Source organism: Saccoglossus kowalevskii, chromosome 2, assembly GCF_978046115.1.
Source record: "Saccoglossus kowalevskii chromosome 2, keSacKowa6.1, whole genome shotgun sequence".
NCBI classification, from domain to species: Eukaryota; Metazoa; Hemichordata; class Enteropneusta; family Harrimaniidae; genus Saccoglossus; species Saccoglossus kowalevskii.
The window spans coordinates 41,903,470-41,928,321 of NC_140642.1; the positions used below are offsets into that span (position 1 = coordinate 41,903,470).

Here is a 24,852-nt window from a genome sequence, read left to right on the forward strand (position 1 = left end):
ACAGTGTAACAGCGAATTAATAAGTACATAAATGCTTTATTTTCTTTTTACAATCTACAATGAGTTGTAGTTATAGTATAATTCATATATGTAGCTCAATGTCTGATAAGCTATTCTTCTTGGATCATACACTGTTGTTGTTCACACACTCTCAATTCTTGCAGCCATTATTTCTATCAACTTGCATGTGGTTCAGATTGACAGCTTGTCAGATAAATCCTAGATAAAGTGGAGGAATATGGCAATTAATATGCACTTTGAAAATAGAAAAGGAGCATTATAGAAATAAAAGAAAATAGAAAAAATAATGTTTGTGAATAAACTACCGTCTGTTACTGACTTACATAAAGTAGTTTTATATGCTGGTGATACTGCTTTGTTTTATGTTGCAGATGATGTAATATTCAAATTAAAAGGTCTCTTAAATCAAAAACATTTTAGTATTCAGAACAATGATTACAACATTGATGCTGTTTTTTCTTGGATAAGTACCTGAATTGGGATGTTTATGGAATCATGATTACTGTATCCAATCTTTTTCAAGAAGACTTGGAGATTTCATAAAATCTTGGTAAAAACAAATCTGTAAGCTAATGGTTAAGGATTCCAATTGTTAATTATTGTGCAGTCATGTGGATAGTAAGATACAAATGGAAATTCAACACTCGCATAATAAAGCTTCCAAATTTGTGCTTTTTAGGGGTATATAGATGTAGACATCATTCTTTCAAGTATTATGCCTACTAAACTGTCATCCAATTAATCACCAATGAAGAAAGATAAGATTAGCTCTTTTGTCAAAATTTCATGAATCTTTTTCCAATACACAATGAACTCGGTTAACTAGGAGTTGTTGCTAACAATAATTTGATGATACCCTTTTTTGTTTGGAAATTAAAAAAGAAAATATTTTTTTTCTATAGGACATTTGTATTTTAAAATTCTGCAATAAAAATAGTGCAACTATTGTAATTTTGTTATTTAAATGTTGTTGGCAGTTCTTGTATCTCCCCTAAATAAAGTGAAATAAATAAATAAATAATCTAGCTCATGTTTCCATCATCAGAATTTAGTAGATCAGTACGTGTGAAAATAGATGGGCTGCTTTAGCTAGCCGAAAAGTTAGAAACTAATTATCCCGTGTGTGTCACCCATAATCTCTAGGGTTCCATGCACCTGGTGGGTGATACCATTATTTTTAATTGGGGGGGGGGGGTCATCAAGACCCACTTAAACTATACCCTTGAATCTGAAGGTGTATATGTATTTATTTAAAGTGCCTGTGCAATGCCCACCCTCACGTTTCCCATTTTAGATCTGTGTCCCACTGAAATGGGCAGTTATTGATTTTTTTGCTGAAAATGATTACTTGTATCCAAGTAAATTTGGGATAGTTCTTGTGTTGTAGCCACGCCCACCTATCCTGAAACTGTCGACTGTTTCCGGATTTTCAACTCTCGCCGAAAGTGCGCCACCAAATGACAAAATGTGAAAGGAATAGTATACTTTTAAACGATACATTTTATTTTATTTTATTTTTTCGAGAGAGAGTTTTTAGATGTTGTATTGTGGGCAGTTGCATTGAAACGTATAGTCATAGTGTATGTATTCACACGTTTCTAATCGATCCGAAGGTGCAACATCAGTGGACGAAAGCCACTTAACCTCAGATTCTTTTTTTTTTTGGAAAAACTGTCCTCGGCCATGAAAAAAAAACTAGGTTTAAAGAGAAATGCCGACAACGTAAACCTGGCGCATCACTTTTGAAAGAAATAGATTCCGGACCAGCCCATGATCACCAAGGCGGATTTCAGAAGAGAGAGAGAGACATCCGGCAAGTGTTTCAAATGAGTTGACTTTTTTTGCGATCTTGATTCCCGTTTTATAGAGACCATTTAGTCCCTGTTAAGTAAAAGATAGTAATAACTTTGACAGCGACACGAAAACGAAGCGTCGGACAAACAGGAAATTACACAGCCCTTACACACTGCTAATTGTTTTCATTTTCGAAGTTTCTGAATGGTTTGGTGATTGGTGTTGAATGTTGAAATCACACCTCTGTTCTTTTTTTACCTCCATGCTTGCAGCTTGATCTGCATAATAATTTATGAAATAAGAATCCGGGCTTGGTCAATGTGTTTCCACCAAATAGTTTTAATATGATGTTATAATTATGACAATCACGCCATGGATCACGCTAACTCGAATCCACTCTGAATTTATTTAGTAACTGTGATTTGTCTTTTTTTAAATTATTTTATAGTGATCACTATAGTCCAATGTTTAGAATGTCAAAATATGTTCTCTTTTATTTTAATTTTGAAAGTTTTACTCAGACAATCGATGAAATAAAACAGTGTAGTGACGTGCCTAGTAACCTGCTAAATAACGAGATAATTCCAACGTCAAATTCTATTTTGTCCAGCGATAGTGTAAAAACGTGCGCCGGTGCTGGTGACGATCACGGTGACCAGCTACACCAGAACGAACATATTTCGCATCTAACTCAACCTCATGCAACAAAAAATGATACTATGTGTTCATTAATGGTCCATTCTTCCTCGACGAACAAGTACATAAGTGACAATTGTACAAGAAATTTGCCTTATTTACACGTATCGGCAATGCAAGCTGCCATGCGACTTCCCCTTCTGATGTCACAAGGGGAATTTCTGTATGCAAATGAGAAGCTAATGAAGAGCCTCGTTTTAAAACACACAAAAATAAAGTTGCCGTAGACTGAGTTTAATGCAAATTTTTTCACTTAAAAAAATAATTCATGCTTAGAAACATAAACAATAATAATATTTATGTATCAATGGATAATTTTAGGCGTGAAAATAACAGCCATTTCACAGGCACTTTAAAGGTTAACATGGTTCTTATGTTTGCTCAAAAAGTTTTAAAATGTTTTGTTTTTATTTTTACATTTTTTGGGGTCTTGAAAAAGTCTGGAATGAAATTTTTTTTAGCAGAGGTCGTAAAAATGTTTTATGCAAAAAATAAATTTTAAATTTCCCAAAAAATAGGTCTTAAATTTCCAAAACAAATATGCTGAAACCTATAGGAATGCTGCTTAGCTAAATCAATAACAAAAATTAAAATGTTAACAATGTTCAGTAAATTTGTGTTTTGTTGTTTCCGGAGTCGGTCAATCCCTTCATGTTATACATGTATGTAGCATTATATATAAAATGTCCTGTACAAATAAATATGACTGCAGCTACCATGTCAATACTTCCCTTCCCTCTTATCTCTGAAATTACCTTTGTATTGGATAACCTTAGTACATTGTATCTGGCAAATATCAAATTGTTATACAATTTAATCTATAACTGTGGACAGGCTGACATACATTGTTTTTAATGAGATATTCAAGCCACTTAAATTTTAGTCTCAGGTATCTTGTATGCCATTTGATATTGGTTTGATATACCCTTGCATAGTGACCATCCTGTGGAAATTATTTGGACTGTTTTGTGGCAATTATACCGGTTTAGTAAGGTAAATGCAAATTGTTCGGACATTAGAGATGAACATTAACATGCATTCTATTTATCTAACTTATTAAACAGACAACTAATGTATGGTTTTTAAAACTACAATAATTAAAGATTTGTCATTTATATTGGCTTTTTTAACAGAATGCCTGCATGAATTGGAAAAAAAAACAGCCTCATGTTCATGTTCATATTCAAAATAAGTAATTTTTTTTTCCAGCAATTCACCAAACATAAAATGCAATTTTTAGTTTGTCTCACTTTAATACAGTTAATTTATATTATGTTACACTGCAATAGGCATTAACTCAAGATTTTACGTGCTGTACATCACATACGTAGGATAACAGAATTATATGTACCAATACTTCTGATTATAACTTAAAATCTGATTTTTAGAATGCTGTGAGAATATAAAAACAAGTCATCTTTTTATAACATACAAATTATGTGGAATTTATTCTCCTCATTTTGAATGTTCTCTGCATGGTTGCCTTCTTCTTACAAATTCTTCAATCAATCAATCAATCAATTATGTGATTCTATCTATATCTAGAACTTTGTATGTTTTACTATTTATGATCTTTCTAGACCCATGTTACGTACATGCTAATTTCAACATAGGTGTGGATAATCCTACGTTTTCCCTGCTTACGCATTATATTTTCAGCTGCAATGAAAATAGAACTCTACTATGAGTATTGAAATGTCAAAATGTATCTATTCGCTATATGGTTGCATAGGGATAGGCATGATGGTTGTATTCGTGTTGATTCAACATCTTTCTATTATACATACATCAGCCAAGTACATGTCAGTTATGTAACAAGAATATATTTCTTGGACTCCTATGTTCATGTGTCACAGAATACTAGTAGGTGGTTTATGAATTACCCTTTTTATATATAGCTCTTGTTGGGGACTTAATTTTCAAGAGTAGTTTCCTTAGAAGGTAAAGTCTACTCTATGTGTCTTTTCTGTTATCTTTAAGTGATATGATCTACAAAACCGGAATTATAAACATAAAAAAAACTAATATTCACTAGTCATTAAATTACTCTTGTTTCCGATCACACATAGATGTAGATGTGGTTTACAATTAATTTATAAACATTTAAATAGCATTTTAAAACAAAAAATAGCAGTTGTAAACCATTCAACTAATCACAACAACTGTGTGGATGAATATAATTTTGAAATTACTTTTAATAGCCTTGTCCAATCAGCAATCAGTCTCACGGATATAGAGCAGTCAGTATAAAAGAGTGCCTCAGTAGCAAGTCACTAGTTTTTATTTCAATTTGAATCTGCATTTATAAATGTTTAAAAATATTTACAAATGGCATAAATCAACAAGTGATCAGTAATTTTCTGATGTATGAAGTGGTATGTAACAAATGCAAAAATTATGATATATCTACTAGTTTTTTATATAGCCAAGTGTTTCTGGATTTGGTTGTGAATCAAATCCAATCATGATTTCCTAACCAACGATTTAAATAGAGCCTGATTAAAATTGAAATTTGATGTGAAACATTCCCCATATGTTGTCCCTGTAGTGAAACATTCCCCATATGTTGTCCCTGTAGTGAAACATTCCCCATATGTTGTCCCTGTAGTGAAACATTCCCCATATGTTGTCCCTGTAGTGAAACATTCCCCATATGTTGTCCCTGTAGTGAAACATTCCCCATATGTTGTCCCTGTAGTGAAACATTCCCCATATGTTGTCCCTGTAGTGAAACATTCCCCATATGTTGTCCCTGTAGTGAAACATTCCCCATATGTTGTCCCTGTAGTGAAACATTCCCCATATGTTGTCCCTGTAGTGAAACATTCCCCATATGTTGCCCCTGTAGTGAAACATTCCCCATATGTTGTCCCTGTAGTGAAACATTCCCCATATGTTGTCCCTGTAGTGAAACATTCCCCATATGTTGTCCCTGTAGTGAAACATTCCCCATATGTTGTCCCTGTAGTGCCATTAAGCCTTTCAAGCCTACAATATGGTATCTTATGGTATTGGATATTGTTAGATTTAAACAATGGAAAATACCAGAATGAACTGAATAATAGCAACTTTTAGCTTAACAGTGTCATATAATTTGAAACTAAATATTTATATCATATAAACCAATCTAGGTCTAATGTATGAAAGGTATTTACATCAAATTAAAATATTACTTTATCTATAATGACCATATACTCATTTCAAAATAGTCCATGTTTTCAAATAATAAAAAAAATAATGACAGCATTTTGAACTTAAAGAAATTATCCAAGATTTAGTAATTTTTATATCATAAATATTAATTAAATTTGATTGGGTGTGTGGGAATACATTGCTATGATTCCTGTGATCCTTAATATGGGCCAGGTCATGAGACAACCAGAGAATTTGTTTTTTAGTCCCCGTTCGGACGTGGTTCGAAAACAGGGACTTGTGTTTTGCCCTGTGTGCGTCCGTGCGTCCGTCCGTGATCACCTGTATCTTGAACATGCATGAACTGATTAAGTTCAAACTTCACTCATACATCACACATTACATGGGACATATGCACATGTATTTTTTTCATGATCCGATTAACGATAGCCGGAAAGCGGCCATTTTAAGGATGAAAATGCATCAAAATCGCACATTTTCACCATTCTGGACCTGGATCTCAGTTATGCATGGACAGATTTTGTTTAAATTTGGTACATACATTAAACATAATAGGACCTTGATGCACGTCATTTTTTTTCGGATCTAGTTCGAAATGGCCGACAGGCGACCATTTTGTTTTAAAGAATTCAGTTCTGGATTCGTATCCGAGACATGTCTGGATTGATCAAGTTCAAACTTCACACACACATGGTACATCATGTCACAAATAGATATGTACATTTGTTCCATGATCCACTTAACAATAGCTGAATGATGGCCATTTTAAGGCCGAAAATGCATCAAAATCACGTATTTTCACAATTCCGGAACCAGATCTCAGTCATGCATGGATGGATTTTGTTCAGATTTAGTACAATGTGTTGTACATACATGTATGCAGGTGCATTTCGGATTTCGGTCATGATCTGCTTTGAATGTATATGTCACTCAAATATGAACGGAACGGGGACGTGTCATTGACAATGTCTTGTTACTCATAGCTGGTAGTACAAAAGCATGTACCAGTAGGTTTAATAAGTAAAATGTAAAAATTGCATTTTGACCTTTACTAGACCTATATGCAACATTGGTGCTCCACATCAGTGCTACATCAACTGTTCATATAACATTTAGCCTGATGAACTAAATATACTAAGAATTAAAAATGTCTCCTAAACTGATATCTCAATTATTGAACAGATTTCAATGAAACATGCTGCATAGATTTTGAGATAATGTCCAGACATGGTTACCGTAGCTTTGGATTGTAATCCTAGAATAATAATTTGTATAACCAGTCAATTTGCAGTTGTTGTAATCTCAAGGGTGTCTCAACAGATTTAAATAAAACTCTTTGCATAGGTGCTTTGAGGTAATACACAGAAAGAAACTTTCTAATATATCATTAACAATCAACATACTAAAATTAAACTTGATATACAGGTGTGCTAGGGTAAACCATAGACTACAAACCACATACTAAAATGTATTCCTTTTGTTTTAGTATTGTTGGAGTTTCCTAGTATTATAAACTTTCAAATTCCTTTCACATTCTGAAATTATTAGTTGAAAATGTTCCTGTTTTTAAAGGCTGATCTGAAATTTTTAATTGATTTTATACATTTTCTATTTTTACATTATATACATCCAATACCCTCAAAACACATGAACTTTAAGATTTCTTTTACTTTTTGATGATTGTTTACTTATATGAATAAGTCTATCTGGATTGATTTGACAACAGTGTCCATTGAAATGAACAAACATGCCACTGAATAAACATTTCCCCCTTCTGCCATATGTGGTGCAATTTACTGGTGCACGAAATTGCAAAGGTTATATTTTTTAACTTTACTGAACTTTTACTGCCTTCTGAAAGCTTTGCTTCAGTTTTAAAGGTAACCATGCAGGGATGAGATACATGTATATGTTATATTGACAAAATATTTATCAGCAAATTTGGCAATAGAAAAACTGCTTAATTTATAAATGATTATAAATATGGTAATTATTATGGTTATTAAAAAAACAAATTCAGTGACAGAAACAACATTTCAATGGTTATAATGTAATAATTATATGTTTAGTCTATACTAAGGCCACTGACCCAAAAATACAATAGTAGTATCATGAAATTTACAATAGTGAGGAAACACACTATAGACAAAATAATTACCCAGACAAGTGTCAGAAGGCTTGTTTCTTCAATGTGACGCTTGATAAATTTACCAGGATAACAATCAGTGTGATAATATAACGGCATATACGTAATTTATGGATGGTGAAACAAAAATGGCAAGGTGAGAGATCTTCCCATTATGGTTACCTGTATTACGTGAAAGCAGCAATTACCCAGTTATAATTGTAATGTCAATATACCTTTGTTGTAAATGGCCACTATAAAATCTGGTTGAAAGTGAGATGGCATGAGACTTGTTTTTGCCTCAAATATCATTCCATTTTCTTCTTTCAATGTGTACTCTAAACACAATAGTTACATAGGTCAGAAGGTCAGTGGACGTGACGATGAGAAGACATTTTTTAGAGGCTTTTTAGCTCTGGATGAGATCTTGGCAGCAATTTGCATATGTCTAATTCTTTTCAGCCAAATTAGGATGTCAATGAACAGATTAATAAAACATCTACATTCATTGGGTTATTCTTTCTAAATTTTCAGAATAAATCTCAACCAATATGTATCTTTGAAATTTCTTTATGTTGTTATTCTGTTGTATACTTTGTTACCATAGATAGGAATTGTAACAAGTCAAAACAAATCTAAAAAAAATTGTATACCCTTTTGATAAAATGGAGAAAGCATATTGTTATGAGTTAAATGAGGCTCATGTGTTGTGGGATCACGTCTGTGTACAACTGTACAATGCTTTGTCACCCTTGTTATGCATTGACATTTATATTTCAACTGGATTAATATCACATGACCAACCTATGCAGTTATGGACTTGGGATAATGCTTCTGACATTTCTGAAAATTCTTTTAAGCATTTGGACTGAAAAAGCATTGATGCACACTATATGTTAACTGCCACATATCCAGCATTTGTTATTTATAACAAGAACAAGTCTGTACCAAGGGGTTATATAGCAGTCCTATTTAGCAGCATATTAATATTATAGTATTTGCATGAATAAATCAATATAATGTGTACATACATGTACATGTATTGTTTATTGACACAATGAATGAATTTTATTTATAAATCAATATAATGTGTACATACATGTATTGTTTATTGACATAATGAATGAATTTTATTTATAAATCAATACAATGTGTACATACATGTATTGTTTATTGACACAATGAATGAATTTTATTTATAAATCAATATAATGTGTACATACATGTATTGTTTATTGACACAATGAATGAATTTTATTTATAAATCAATATAATGTGTACATACATGTATTGTTTATTGACACAATGAATGAATTTTATTTATAAATCAATATAATGTGTACATACATGTATTGTTTATTGACACAATGAATGAATTTTATTTATAAATCAATATAATGTGTACATACATGTATTGTTTATTGACACAATGAATGAATTTTATTTATAAATCAATATAATGTGTACATACATGTATTGTTTATTGACACAATGAATGAATTTTATTTATAAATCAATATAATGTGTACATACATGTATTGTTTATTGACACAATGAATGAATTTTATTTATAAATCAATATAATGTGTACATACATGTATTGTTTATTGACACAATGAATGAATTTTATTTATAAATCAATATAATGTGTACATACATGTATTGTTTATTGACACAATGAATGAATTTTATTTATAAATCAATATAATGTGTACATACATGTATTGTTTATTGACACAATGAATGAATTATAAATCAATACCTATATAGCTTCAAATGAGTACTTTACAATGATGACATTTGATGTATGGGGGCAAAACTTAAAGAGCTCCTGACTGTCTCTTGATGAAGAATATTTGTTTTGAGTATGCTCACTTATTAGGGGGCTCACTGAAAGAATAATATTTTAGCCTGTTATAAATTCACTCAATCTTTGTTTTGTGCCCATCACTCTGCAAAAAAAAGCACACAAGATTTGTGATTCGTTATAAGTATTTGCATCTCACACCCAGTATGATTGATGGGTACATTGGAGTGGTATTGCTACGGCAAATATGGTAATGCTCCCAGATGAAAACACTTGTGGAGAATGCACAATTTACAGTATTTTCATTCCCTTTTCATTCAGCATTATGTAGTCCACCAGCGAAGGATTATGGGTAGAGTATGACATCATGGCTTCTTTTTTTGAAATATTTACATACACCTAACTCCCGCACCCGGTAGGTAATTACTGAGGGACTTTGCAACATCCCCAGGCACTGGTATGGTGTGTTACTTTTTGCCTCCTTCTTGCTGTCAACAGGCTATATATAACATGTATAATCTACTCTCGTCCATAAATTGTATTATTTATGAAGAATTGAACATGTGATGGAAGAATGTCAGAAAGTAAACATGATTATTTTCAGTTGTTGCCTTGACAACCATTTTATACATGTGTTTAGCACTGATATGCTTCCATGTTTTAAACCAATTCAACCAATTCAAATTGTTACTTTTGGACTTTAGATGAAAACATTTTCTCAATTTTTGCTGGAGAATCAAGATGGTGGACTACATATATCTAGAAAATGAAAAGTGAAATAAAAAAATGTAAATTGCATTCTCGTATATTTGAAAAGCTCCTTCATCTGGGAGCATTATGTTGTTTGCTCGGTCTTCTCCTTTACAGAATATTTCTTGTTGCATATAACAATCCTATAAAAATAGGCCATGTTTGCTGAATGAGCACTGAATCTGTATATATCCTCCAGAAGCATTTATGTATTTGCAAACTAATATGTTTGACTAAAAGTTTTCGTCACCAAGCAACAATGATGTCATTGGAATGTGGGAAGATTTATCTGTAAATGAAAAACTGTAAGAATTCGCATATAGTATAGTTGATGTTGGAAGGAAAACTTCATCAGATTTTATGTTAAAAATCAATATATTGTATCCACCTATCATATTGAACTCTTTGATACATCCCAACAACCGCCATTTTTTATAAATATTGCAAGACTAAATAGAACTGATATTGTGCCAAGCATGTAGTTCTCAGTGTCTTTTGTTACAGTCATGCATGTCAACATGCATACATGTATAGCCGTCATGCCCAACATGATCAAACAGCAGTAAAAGAGCAGACCTCCCTCATAAATAGAACTGTTTATCACACGGCTAAACTGTACCTTAATTGTACTACCGTATTTGTTCTATAGATCTTGAGGTACATGAGCCTAAAAAATGATGTGAGATATAACTAACTGTGATATACATGTATGTATATCACACTGCGAGATATAATGTTTGTTATTTTCCTCCAGAATTAAATGTTATTAGTCTCCATCTGGACATGCATGTAGCCTGTTAACTTATCAATTTACTTATATAGTATTAAAGTGTGTGTGTGTGCATCCTTCTGTCCAGAACTGTATCTCAGAATGGCTAAGCCAATCAAACTTCATGCATATATATCATTATAGCTGAATAGCAACCATTTTAATAACAATTTCTGTCATTCCTGAACCAGATCTCACCCGTGTATGAATGCAAATTGTTCAAACTTGGTACATACAATGTACATTGGACATTATGAGACCTTACCCTTTTGTTTTTCAGATCAGATTCAAAATGGCTGACTGGCAGACGAAGTCCGAAAACGAGGACTTATAATTCAGCCCCTGTCCGTGCGTTCGTCTGGAGTCATATCTCAGAGTCCTTTGGACCGATTCCGTTCATTCTTTGCATGTGCCTACATAGATGCTCTAGAACAATCCAATGACCTGATTAATTTTAATTAAAAATGTGTTAATATTAATCAACTAATTTGCATAATTAGTTAATTTTTGGCTTTTACACTGATATCGCAAGTACTATTTATCCTATTTCAATGAAACATGGCACATTGATGCTCCAGAACAATGCACAGACCTGCTCAGTTTTGGGTTAAAATCAGATCATATCAATTACCCAATTTGCATAATAAATCTTAATTTTTGTTTCTTATCACATTTCAATGAAACTTAGTACATAGATGGTCTGTGACAGTACTTACCTTAATTTAATGAATCTCGGCACATATGTACTCTAACGCAATGTGATGATCAAATTAAATTAGTTTTAAGTTTATATAAACCTATTATAATTACCTAATTTACATAATAATTTACATTTCAGCTTTCCACTAATTTAGTTAGGAAAAATCATCACATTATAATGAAACTTTGTACATGTGCAGGGTGCACAAACAATATACAAACTTAAATATATGCATAATAATTGCTTAATTTGTATAATAATTCATTTGGTTCATTGAGGTAATCCACAGACATGATTAGTTTAATGTTGATAAACATGCTTATTGATTATCTCTTATTAGCCCATTTCTGATATCTAAAAAAAAATCAGATTTAAATTGAATTCATCGCAGAGGTGCTCTGGAACTAATTAGACCAAAAAACCATGGTTGAAAAATCGAATGTGTTTCAAAATCGGATCAAGGATGACCAATTGACAGCCATCTGACTTTTTGGCCTTACTACTATATTTCCAAGTTTTATGTGTCATTTTCATTTGTATTTGGCACATACATCATACATGTCACTTTGTTTCATAATCAAAGATGGCCGAATAACGACTGTTTTTATCTATATTACTATATCTCTGTCACGCATGTATCATTTTCATTGATATTTAGCATGTCATTAAAGGATATATACATGTACATGTCAATTCAATGTGCAATTTGATCAAATTTGGCTGACTGGCGGCCATCTTGTTTGTTTAAAATGTGATAACTTGCACATGCTTTCATGTTTTTGCACATGTTTTTCTTTGCTATGTATTAAACCAGAGGGGTCTTTACGCAACACATATTCAAATTTGATGTAAATAAACAATCTGTTGTATACGCCACTTGGGACGCAAGATTCAAGGACATACTTGCGACAACCCCTCCACTTTAATATGACGAGCACAAAGAGAACTTTCAAAAATTTAACGGGGACTGTATCATTTTCAATGACTTGTAATTTAATGAATGTGTTCAGTATTCTCAATATATATCTCAATGAAATATCATTGTCGATTGCCTCATTAAAGAATAGCTGACTTGTGTTCTTAAGATTGGAGTATTTCCTAAATATCTTTATCTATTTAGTATAAATTTACACTGAACATAAAATGTACATATTAACTATTTATGAGGTCGAAAAATTTGATTTTAGTCATGTAAATGTCATGGTCACATTGCTGTTTTAATAAAGGATCTACATCGGAAATAGGTATTTGCTGAAAGCATTTACTACTGTTCTCAACATCAGGTTTCCATTCTTCAATGAGTTAACCATTAATTGTATTGACAAAACCAATTTTGGGACTCGCTACGTCAAATTTATATGGTATTTATGGTTGGAGTATCATTTAATACAACTGAGCAGATACAATATGTGCACATGGTTGACAGACTGTTGTCATGGAGAAAACCAACTATGATATGTCATTTTGTTTTAATATCCGTGCCTCTTTTTCATGTCAGTGATTTAAAAAAAATAATATATACCGGTAGCAGTTCCAGAAATAGCTCTATTTGTTATGTGTCATTTCACAAGGCGCAGGCTGTGAAACAATCATCCCTTGGGCAACATTTCCAATTTTCTGATTCTTTGTGTATATGTGAGTGGATGTTGTACCATTCATAGCTGTATACCAGAAGGTTCAGCAGACCCAACAAAAGTGTTTGCCTAACTTCCCTGGGGTCTTGGACACACAGATTCTATTCAGGGGAATCGCTATAATAAGCCATAAAAAATCAAGTTCCTTTTATTGTTTTCCCACATTTAACAGATGCAAACTGATTCAAAAGCATTCAGCACATATGACTCAATAATTACCATTTAACTATGTGTAACTATGGTAACCATTTCCTTATATTTATTTATTTGCTTGGCTATTACTTGCGTTTGTTCTATTCTATTGAATTGAGCGCACATTGCAGTATACATGTGTATATGTTGTACGATTAATCACACTCGCATATAAGTTGTAAATTTCCACAAAAATTATGCAAACATGAATTTGTGGGGTGGATTAAGGAAGCATATTTGGGTTTCAGTAAAATTGACTTTCTTAAGTTTTCTTTTATATCACATGTTTGATCTGTCAGTCTCATCTACAAATCATTTATTTTAATTTTAATTACTAGTAGCTTTGCGGTAAGTGGCTTTCATGGTAAGTGGGTTTCGTATTGGGTGGGTCTCGCGGGGAGTAGGGCTTTATCGCAGTAACTGGTCTTTTCATCGTTGTTGAGAATTAAAGTTTTATGTTTTTTTGCGCTATTCTGGGAATACCATCCTCAGAAGCTATTAATTTGCCCGTATGATTTGTGATGTTGCTCTGGCAGGAGTTCCAAAATAAGACCCATGCTGTGATAATGACCATAGTTTCAAAAACCAAGAAACATTATCATTATGATCTTATTGCAAAGGATAGTTAAATATTGTTTATTAAAATTAATAATCCCCATAACCCAATATAGATATATTATAGTACGTAACAAAAATATAACTCAGTCTCATCAATGAAATAAAGAAATATATATATGTATATGTATATATATTTACATTATTACTAATGCATTGCAATACAACTAATTAAAATTGAAAGAAATTTCAATATAAAATATTCCGTCAGTGACACTTCTCAAGGGCGTATTTCACGGTCAGTATTATTTACGAAAATATTTGTTTATAATTTTATAAATTGGCTTGGCAATTTCCCCCCCAATTCGATATAATGTGTACATATTTTATTAAATAAAATTAAAGATACACTAAAAAAAATGAAATATTAATTATTGGCAATCCCCTCTGCTAGGATTGCCCTTATAATCACTTTTGACGTTTTGTGTGTGTGTCCGTGTGTGTGACTTCCAGTGTTTTCACGTATTATTTCTTCTGTGATTTTTTTGGCTTGGCCGATTTTGCTCAAACTTGGCAGGTAGGTCACACCTTCACCCTAGTTATTAGGAAAAATCAGAAAAAAATTGGCCCACCATTGCCATAGCAACAGCCAAAAAACTGTTTTCTTTTTGGATAGCTTCATGCCAAATGTATCTCCTCCTACAAATTTAGGATAAAGCACGTCAGACATAGCTCATTCTACTCAGCTCAGTGTGCTGCCTTCATTCTAGAAAATACTATAATTGCAAAATGGTTGGAAATGTAACAGCAGAATACTTCCTAGTAATAAACTAAGTGACTTCTAAAAAACTGAATGGTTTTTGCGAACTTCGTATACAGGGCCCATTTAGTTATAAACTGACGTTAGCTTCATGTTCATGTCCTACCATGGAAACAGCCAAAAACATGTTGCTTGTTTTTTGAGCGAAGTGGATCGTCAACCAGCCTACCGGCTTGTATGGACTCTGTCCCAGACTGTTTACTAGTACTTACTTGTCAGTGTCAGACTGTTATATACAGCCCAGAACACATCAGAATAGTAAAAAACAAAGTCAGAAAATGTCAGTTGCCCGTGCCTTGAGAGCGGTTGAACCAAAACAATCTGTCACCCTTCACCGCCCACAGCATAGATATGATTTTATATTGCATAAAAAAACAAAAACACTAAATGCAGCTATCCCGGTCACCAATCGAATCATCAATTTTCATGATTTATGCAACTGGTATTTCCATCTATTTGCTTAATGGTCTTAACTTTAAAATTGTGAAGTTCGAGAGTGTGTTTTTATGTACAGTGACGCGAACATTCAACAAGATTTAAAAATTGAAAATTACCTAATTAATATGCAGAACCATATTCTTAGAAGGTTAATTGCAAAATTCAGGACAAGCAACCATGACCTTAAAATTGAGAAAGGCAGACATAATAATGTGCCGCTGGATAAAAGAACATGTGATATGTGCAGCCAAAATATAGTTGAGGATAAGCAACATTTTGTAATGAAATGTCCAGCTTACAGTCACCATAGGGACAAATTATTCCTGACTGCACAAAATAAAATTCCAAATGTTGATAAAGAAAATAGTCAGAATAAATTCATTTTGATTATGGCAACCCATACTCTAGCACCAGCCTTAGCTGTCTTCTTAAAAAACAGCTATGGAACAAAACAGCAACAACTATCAGTGTATTAGGCCACATTTTGTGTTCATTCTATATTCTGTATTCACCATTGGCTGCAAATTGTATTTTTTTGTTTTTGACTTGTTTTTTTTTTTTGTTTTTTAGAAAAGTTTTTATTTTTTGTTTTCTTTTTTAGATTGTAGTTTTTTTTTTTTAATTTCTTTCTGTAAGACCCTTTTTATCCTTTCCTAAGGATTTTATGCGTCTAATAAAAAATATGTTGAACAGGAAGTCCATCTTGGGCTACTGGCACTGATAAATTTTTATAGAGTACAGGAAATGTACAGGAATTGTTATGCATATCAAAATCAAAAACAACGTTGCCATGTTTCTAGGCGTACAACGAATTGGAAACAAAGGAAATTGTCCTATCCAAACCACAGTTGCTCGACTGACTTGCAGCTATGTCTGTGCTAGCTGTAACTTGAACTCTTTTGGTCTTCCTTAAATTCCTGATTAGTTCAATCAGAGTTTTAGTCTTGCCAGTTCCAGCTTGGCCATGTCTAAACTGAACTGTTGTAGTTTATTCATTGTTACTTATGACATTGTGATCGGCACTCAAAGCACTACTCCACAACACTGATGAAAAGTTATTTTGAAAATTGTTGAATGCTAATAGCAAACTGTTTAGTTCACAAATGACTAACTTCAAAATGCAACAAAATTCGAAATATGAAATTTGCAGGTGTCAATTAGGCATCAAAACACGAAAGCAGCTCGGTCAAAAACGGCTTCCTTCAATAATCCTGGACTTTCCCAAAAAACTTTACAATGCTGTTACAGGATCACTTACTCAATTAAAACAGATGGTATCAATTACAACTTCCTGTCATTGCATATAATGACTTTGAATGTGTACACTTAAGTTATAAGTAAGTACTACCAAGGTCACATACTTAAATAACTAATTGTATGCATGTCCAATATGGTGACCAAGGGCAAAAACATTGTTATGCAAATTAGCTGTAGTTGAAAATTTGAGTTTTCTTCTCGATATCTACATGAATTTGAACCAAAATGTTATCGGCAAGACTCAGAATACGACTGTGACAGCCTCTGAAACGCAATTGAAAGCAAATGAACACGTCAAGCAAAAAAAACTTTTTTGAGTCTTGCCGTAAAATGGAGACACATAACCATTTTGACTCTTGAGGGGAATGGAAATCAGTTGATTTGAGGGTGTCACAATAAGAGAGTAAATCGTTTTTATGCTACGAAAAAATGCAGACCTTGAACGTACTTTTTGGACTATAGTACAACTTCATTTTTGTTTGATTGCCTAACGTTTTTAGGTTCATTTTCTGCAAGTTACAGAGCACATACCTAAGCGGCCGTTCCTCAGCAAATAATAAAGCAAAGGCATTTTTGATGTCGAAATTCATCCTTTTTACGCAAACTGGGAAGTTCGAATGAATAAACAAAGTACAGGACGACGAAGATAAAATATCCAAGAATCAACACATACCAAAAATTATTCTCAAACGTGGTGTATTTTAAGTCTAACCAGACCATAGGTGAAAATTTGTTAGTACTCTAATTATCCAAATATATTTTAGTATAAGGTAGTAAACATTTCTTTAATCTTGTTTTCAGAAATTCCTACATCACTGATTAAATATTCTATCAAGTATATGTACTCAAAGGCTAAAGAGTAAGTAAATTTTCATTTATGTTTGTGGTGAAAAGTAACAATTACTGCGATCAGACGAATGCACTTTGCATGTGCCAAAAAAACCTCCTCTGAATGCTGAATGGCATCAGCTGAAATACACTTGTTTGGGTCCACTTTTTTACCCCCGGAGCATTCTTGGCACATGCTGAATCATCGGTTGTTGGAGGAAAAAATTCACAAAAAATGATAGCAGATTGCATATAAATTTGACCAAAATTGGAAATCCTAGTGTATTCACAATGTTTGACCAATGACATTCCCAGGCTCGGGAACAATGACAAGGAACTTTGTGAGGGGCCTCTTACGTTGCAGGAGGCGTTCAACGCCCTTAAAAGCATGAATAAAAAAATAAAACCCCTGGACTTGGTTACATGTCCAGTAGTCAACGTCAAGGAGGTATCTGTCTAACTGGACACCAATTACCCTGCTTAACACTGACTACAAAATTGCTGCTATAATCCTTGCCAAAAGATTAGAAAAAGTATTAGACAAGTTAATTGGGGAATCACAAACCACATTTATTAAAAATAGAGCAATTGGGGAATGTGTTCGTGTAATTGAGGGAGTGATGAACTACATGTAAATGAAGAATGATAACGAAAGTGGCATACTTCTTGCTGTCGATTTTCAAAATGCCTTTGGCAGCCTAGAGTGGAATTATATGATCCAATATCTTAAAATATTTAATATCGGTGCAATGCTTTTATACAGATCCGGTGAGCTGTGTAATGAACAGGGGTGAATCAACTGGATTTTTCGGCCTTTCTAAGGGGGGGGGGGGTAAGACAAGGGGACCCCCTATCTCCAATACTGTTTATTTTGTCTCTGGAGCTTTTATTACTTAATCAGAAACACAGTGACGGGATTAAAGGGATAACTATAGGTGGACAACAAATTAAAAGCTCGGCCTATGTTGACGATCTTACCTGCTTTGTTACAGATGAAAAATCGGGTGAAAATCTTCTCTCTCTTTTTAACAAAGACTACACAAAGCATGACCACACTGTGCTACCGCGATCAATTGCTACTAAGCACTGCAGTTGTGTTTGTCTTTAATTGAAACTTCTTTTAGAATATACTTTCGTTACTAATAAAATGATAAAAAAAAATAATTTTATTTGGCGCACGTGGTCCGTTAATGTGATTTTTTTTGGAGAAGTATAAGCAGGGTTACGTTGTAATTGTGTTGAAAGTCGGCATAGGTGGATTTTTCAAGTCCCCAAAAAATATTGTTCAGATGGGCGAATTTACGGCAGAATACTACAAGTATTGATAATATATACCCCAATATTTACATATTATATTTCTTCATTTCTGTTGGCAATGTTACATCAGTTTCACTATGTTTTAAAATGTATTGAGTGGTAACAGCAGTTGAATAGATGTGCATTTTCTACAATTCAAACAAAAGATCGTGGGTTTTAAAATGAAAAGAGTCAGGTTTGTATAAAGCATCTATTCAGTAGCTCTAGCAGAAAGTCTCTTATTTGAGTATTTTATTTATTGCTGTTGCTGTTCTGGATAACATATACTCAGGTACATTTATTATTTATTTTTGTTTATTGCTATTTAATCATATTGGAGATGTACTCTTCTTTGCAAACAGAGCTTATATTGAAACTAACAATGGATCTTAACTGAGCATCAAATTTAAAAATTTGTGAAGGTAGAAGCTATCCGAGAAATCAGTGATTAACAAGGAGGAATAATAACCTTGTTACATGCTGCCAATATTCAATATAAAGAAATATGATTGAAAATTAACTAAACACTGTTGCTGCAGTGTTACCATTATTGCTTGATAGTGGGGCAAGGACGAGGGATGTGCACAAAGATGAGCATAATGCAAACGAGCAAACATTCCAATCAATGCCCTGGCACCCTGCAATATTGGGCAATGCAGAGTATTTATTTCAATTATAAGACCTGGGATTGCTCAAAATATTGAATATTTGTTCAGTGGTATCTCAAGTTGAAAGAAATAGTGGAGTTAGCGTGTAGTAGATGCTTGTATTTTAGTTATGCATAGAAGTCATGAGCAAATAACAAGCAAATACACCTGAATAGGTAAATTTACGCATGTAAATAACCAGGATTTCTTAACCTGAAAGATTAAAGGTGATCGAGTGAAGAAACATTGACTATTGATAAATCACACCCACCCACAATCCTGTTCTTTTCTTCATGCATATTGACCTCACATTTTGTCCAGTTGGCATCTGGTATTATAATAATTTATAGCTATTATTAGTCCATGTGCTGATAAATCCATGGGTTCTGTGTGATCTGCAGTTGAATGCCGGTCAAAAAGGCCTGTGAAAAAATTTTGAAGTACATGCGCATGTAGGGGTAGGTTTTTACACTGTTCATGGAAATTTCAACAACTTGCCCAAAATACATTTTTGACTCCCGTGTGCGAAGCACAAAAAGGGAGTCTTTGCAGTTAGTGTGTGTGTGTCTGTTCCACTGATATCTCAAGAACCATACTTTGATTTTTGATGAAACTTGGTGCATTGATGCTCTGGGCCAATGCGCAGATCTGATTAGGTTTTGGTAAAAATCCATGCATATTAATTACTTAATTTGCATGATAATTAGCTGATTTTTAGCTGTTCCATGATTGTTTCACTGATATCTAATGAACCACTCATTGGATTTTGATGAAACCTGGCACATAGATGCTCTGAACAAATGCGCAGATTTGGTCAGTTTTGGGTAAAAATCTGTGCAATATTAATTATCTAATTTGCATAATAATTAATCAATTTTTGGCTTTTTCACTGATATCTCAAGTACTAATCATCACATATCAATAAAACTTGGTACATAGATGTCATAGGACACTGCACAGACCTGATAGTTTTTAGTGTAATATCAATTGATATTAATTACCTAATTTGCATAATTAATTAGTTTTCAGCTTTTGATATTTCAAGTAGTAATCATCACATTTCAATGAAACTTGGTACATAGATGTTATATGACACTGCACAGACATGGTAGTTTTTAGGGTAATATCAGTACTTATTAATTACCTAATTTGCGTAATTAATTAATTTTCAGCTTTTGATATTTCAAGTATTAATCATCACATTTCAGTGAAACTTGGTACATAGTTACTTAAGGACTGTGCAGAGACCTGATTAGTTTTGGGGTAAATATTTGTGCATATTAATCACCTTATTAGCATAATTAGTTAATATCCAGCTTTTCGCCTGATAACTCAAGTACTGATCATCATATTTCAATGAGACTTAATTAGTTTTAGGGTAAATAATTGTGGATATTAATTTTAATTTGCCTAATTAATTAATTTTTTCCATGAATGTTCCAATGATATATAAAGAACCACTAATTGGATTTTAATGAAACTTTTATAGAGTATTCATCATCACATTTCAATGAACCTAGGACTATGCAGAGACCCAATTAGTTTTTGGTAAATATTTATGCTTATTAATCACCTAATTAGAACAATTAATTAACACTAATATCTCAATTACTGATCATCACATTTGAATACAACTTGGTACATAAATGCTCTAGAACAATAGACAGGCCCGATTAATTTTGGGTTGAAATTTGTTCATATCAATTCTCTAATAATAATTCATAGTTTTTTTGTTCTAATCACATTTCAATGAAACTTGGTACATAGATATTACATTATGCAGGCCTTATTAGTTTTACACTCAGATCTGTTCATATCAGTCACCTAATTTACATAATTAGTTTTCAGCTATTCCATCAATATGTCAAGTAATTTTTAATTAATTTTGAATGTGTCTTCAATACTCTCAGCACATGGGAGTTCTTTCTAAGCTTTCTTTGATTCTAAGAGTTTTTGGTCTTTTTTTTTTGTCATCAGTGATGGTTCCCAGGTGGTTAAAATGCTCATGTGCCCACCCTTGAGATCATGGGTCTAATACACCTCCTGAATTAAGAAGCCCTCAAGGTGTTATACTGAGTATGTAACAGAGGCCATTTTTGTATGATTCTGATATACTTGCTGATTTAAATTAAGCTTTTCTTTGATTCCTTCTAAAATGTAAAACTCAAATATGATGCAGGTAGCTGGCACCAGTTTGTCCTTGTCCTTTCATGAATGAAGAATAACCTTGCCCTTTACAGTTGTGATTTCAATCTCTTTAATTATTCATATTTACCTTTTTCTTAACAAATGTTTTATTTTGTAATCTGCAGTGTCAGCCAAGCTTTTGTTGAATGCTTTACATGGATTTTAATGGTTTTCAGTAGCAATTATAACTCCTAATGACATCATAAATTTTACACTAAAGTGTCAAAATGTCAAAGCATTATTTGTGATTAATTTCTAACCCTGATATGTTATCCCATGTTTTATTCCAATGTGAGACATACATGGCATGATTACCCACTGATTTGGATGGTACTATATAGTATTTAGATACGTGGATCTTACATGAACCATGGAATATTATAGAAACAAATACTCTATCAATTAATTTTTGTAATGTGTAATTGTAAAATTTTAGGGTTAGTTAAAACTGAAACGCTGTCTATTGTATAGTACGGGAGCGGGGACTATATAAGTGTACTCTTGATTTGAAATTGATCTTAGGTATGTAATGTAGGTTATTTTGGTTTTACTGTGTATGTATTCTGTGCATGCATATAACAAAGTTTATCTATATTGTATTCATTATAATAAAAAATGTAAAATATGAAACGACAAATCCGATTTGCATGAGTCTCAGTGTAATAGGGTTGAACCAGTAGTGTTTGCTTACACCAGTTTCCATGACAACATAGAACAATTCAGTCTTGAGATGGTGATGACAAAATTATTCAGTTCTCATATGGTCTAATGTGCTCACTGTGGTTTTCTTCTGTAATATGAGTTTGCTGTAAATGTCAAGTGTTTGCTTCAGTGGTTTACGTAACTTACATATATAAGCAAGACGATGTGCTCTTATGTTTTGAAGCTTTCAACAACAGGTAGGTGGTGGTGTACAAACTTGGTATTCTCTACCAATGGTTATTTTTTGTCCTCCCATGTGCTATGTCAAAAATACTTATTAATAAATATGTTGGCTTTTCTAATTTTATATTAAGTAAAAACAGATAGTGTACAAAGTCTTGTGCCAACAGACTATTTTTCATTCACTCTGATATCTCATGCAATCATGTATTCAAATAAAATTTGTTTGATGTAAAAAACATATTTGTAATCCATTCATGCTTAAGTGTTTTATTTAAACATTTTAATATCACAATTGGTAGTGTATTCTCTATCGCTATGAACACATCTTACACAATTGGTAGTGTATTCTCCATTGCTATGAACACATCTTACACAATTGGTAGTGTATTCTCCACTGCTATGAACACATCTTACGCAATTGGTAGTGTATTCTCCATTGCTATGAACACATCTTACACAATTGGTAGTGTATTCTCCATCGCTATGAACACATCTTACACAATTGGTAGTGTATTCTCCATTGCTATGAACACATCTTACACAATTGGTAGTGTATTCTCCATTGCTATGAACACATCTTACACAATTGGTAGTGTATTCTCCATCGCTATGAACACATCTTATATGTATATGTTATAAAAATAAATTTGAACAATCCTGAATATTATTTTACCAACTGTTTTTCTCTTTGGACCGACATGTAGCAGTTGTATAATGTCATCGATTGAGGCTGATAACAACACGATGCTATCATTTGATAAAAAAAAATTTCAGTGTCTGTCTATGGAATTATCGCTCAACAAAATAATAGAATATTCATCGTGAGTAAATGGTGAAAATGAGTTGAAAAAGTAATGACTATGTACATGTGCATGTGAATCTGAAAAACATATCCGCTATTTCTGTTCCTGGTATAACATGTCCATACATGTACTTTTGACAATTTTGTTTGTATTTTGAAAGCCTAGTTGAATGTATTCCTGTAAATCTTGTTTAATTGTTGAATACATTTCTACAAATCTTGTTTAATTGTTGAATACATTTCTACATGCAGCTAAATTTAGAAATATTTACATTCTAAATATGTAGCGGTAGACTGTAGATGTATGTATGTAACAGTTTAAATATGTAGCAGTAGACTGTAGATGTATGTATGTAACAGTTTAAATATGTAGCAGTAGACTGTAGATGTATGTATATAATATTTTAATTATGTAGCGGTAGACTGTAGATGTATGTATGTAACATTTTTTTTCCTAGGCAAGTCTACCTTCAATTTTGTTGGTACATATGGAAAAAACTGTTTTTAAATGAAATGAAAGTCACAATATTTCAATGCTATTGTTAACAGAAGGACATTATCATTTTCCTGGTGGACAGAATAATTAAAGTTGTTGAGTATATAGTTTTTTCACTTAATTAAAGCATTTACATTGTTATAAATATTGAAAAGGCACATAATTGCATGATTGTAACAATTGTCTCATGTAGAATCTGGAGATAATTATAATTAATGTGGTCAAACAGATTGACCTTAATAGAAAAAAAAGCCTGCTGGTTATAGATAGCTAATGTAAACGGCTTGCTTTTTTATGTCTGCATATTGAATGCAGGACAAATTAATCTGTTCATCCTCAATATATAAAGGTCATACTAGTGTTGTATACATAACATATAATGCTTTACATTTTTACTATATTACTGGAGGAAATTAACTTATTCTATAAATATATTCATGATATATGTATGTAACATTTTAAATACATTTATACTATTTATATAAAAACATGTAATATGTAAAACTTTACATGAATCGATTTACTCATGCATGTTTATGTTACCTATTACTGGTTTGGTTTTATGTCTGGATAGAAACTGTATCGTGACTAATGCATGATCTGATTTTTCATCCTATGCAAAGGATAGTATTCAAAGCAGTAAGCCGAATAATAAATAAAAATATCCTGATGTCTGCCTTCAACTTTTTAAGCCCTTCTATAGCTTTTTAAGTTGCATTCCTACTTACAATATAATATATAAAATATCACTCCTCGATCAAACTTAAAATGTAAAATGATGTTTTACCTAATAATATTAAAACATAATTCAAGCTATGGGAATGTTGATTGGAATGTTAATGTGGGTTTCTGGTTTCCTCTATACCTGGCTAATAAACTGCTAGGTATACGAATGTCAAGTGGTAGCATGGCAGGTTATACCAAATAATTAATTGGTTTCCCTTATTATGATAGACAAAAATGATTCAAAAGCCGATAACGAACGCTGGAGTCAACAAAT

The 24,852-nt window shown here is 32.6% G+C and overlaps 1 protein-coding gene across 3 annotated transcripts in view; it reads left to right on the top strand.

Annotated features, from left to right (window-relative positions):
• The window catches only part of LOC102809252 (vitamin D3 receptor-like), a 128,985-nt gene that overhangs the window by 57,645 nt on the left and 46,488 nt on the right, over positions 1 to 24,852 (top strand). For 2 of the 3 annotated variants that reach the window (XM_085495693.1, XM_085495683.1), the window contains exon 2: positions 17,513 to 17,570. The exons of the other annotated variant lie outside the window; for it this stretch is intronic. The gene's annotated coding sequence lies outside the window, so the exon portion shown is untranslated. The remainder of the gene's footprint in view (positions 1 to 17,512; positions 17,571 to 24,852) is intronic. 3 annotated transcript variants of the gene reach the window in all.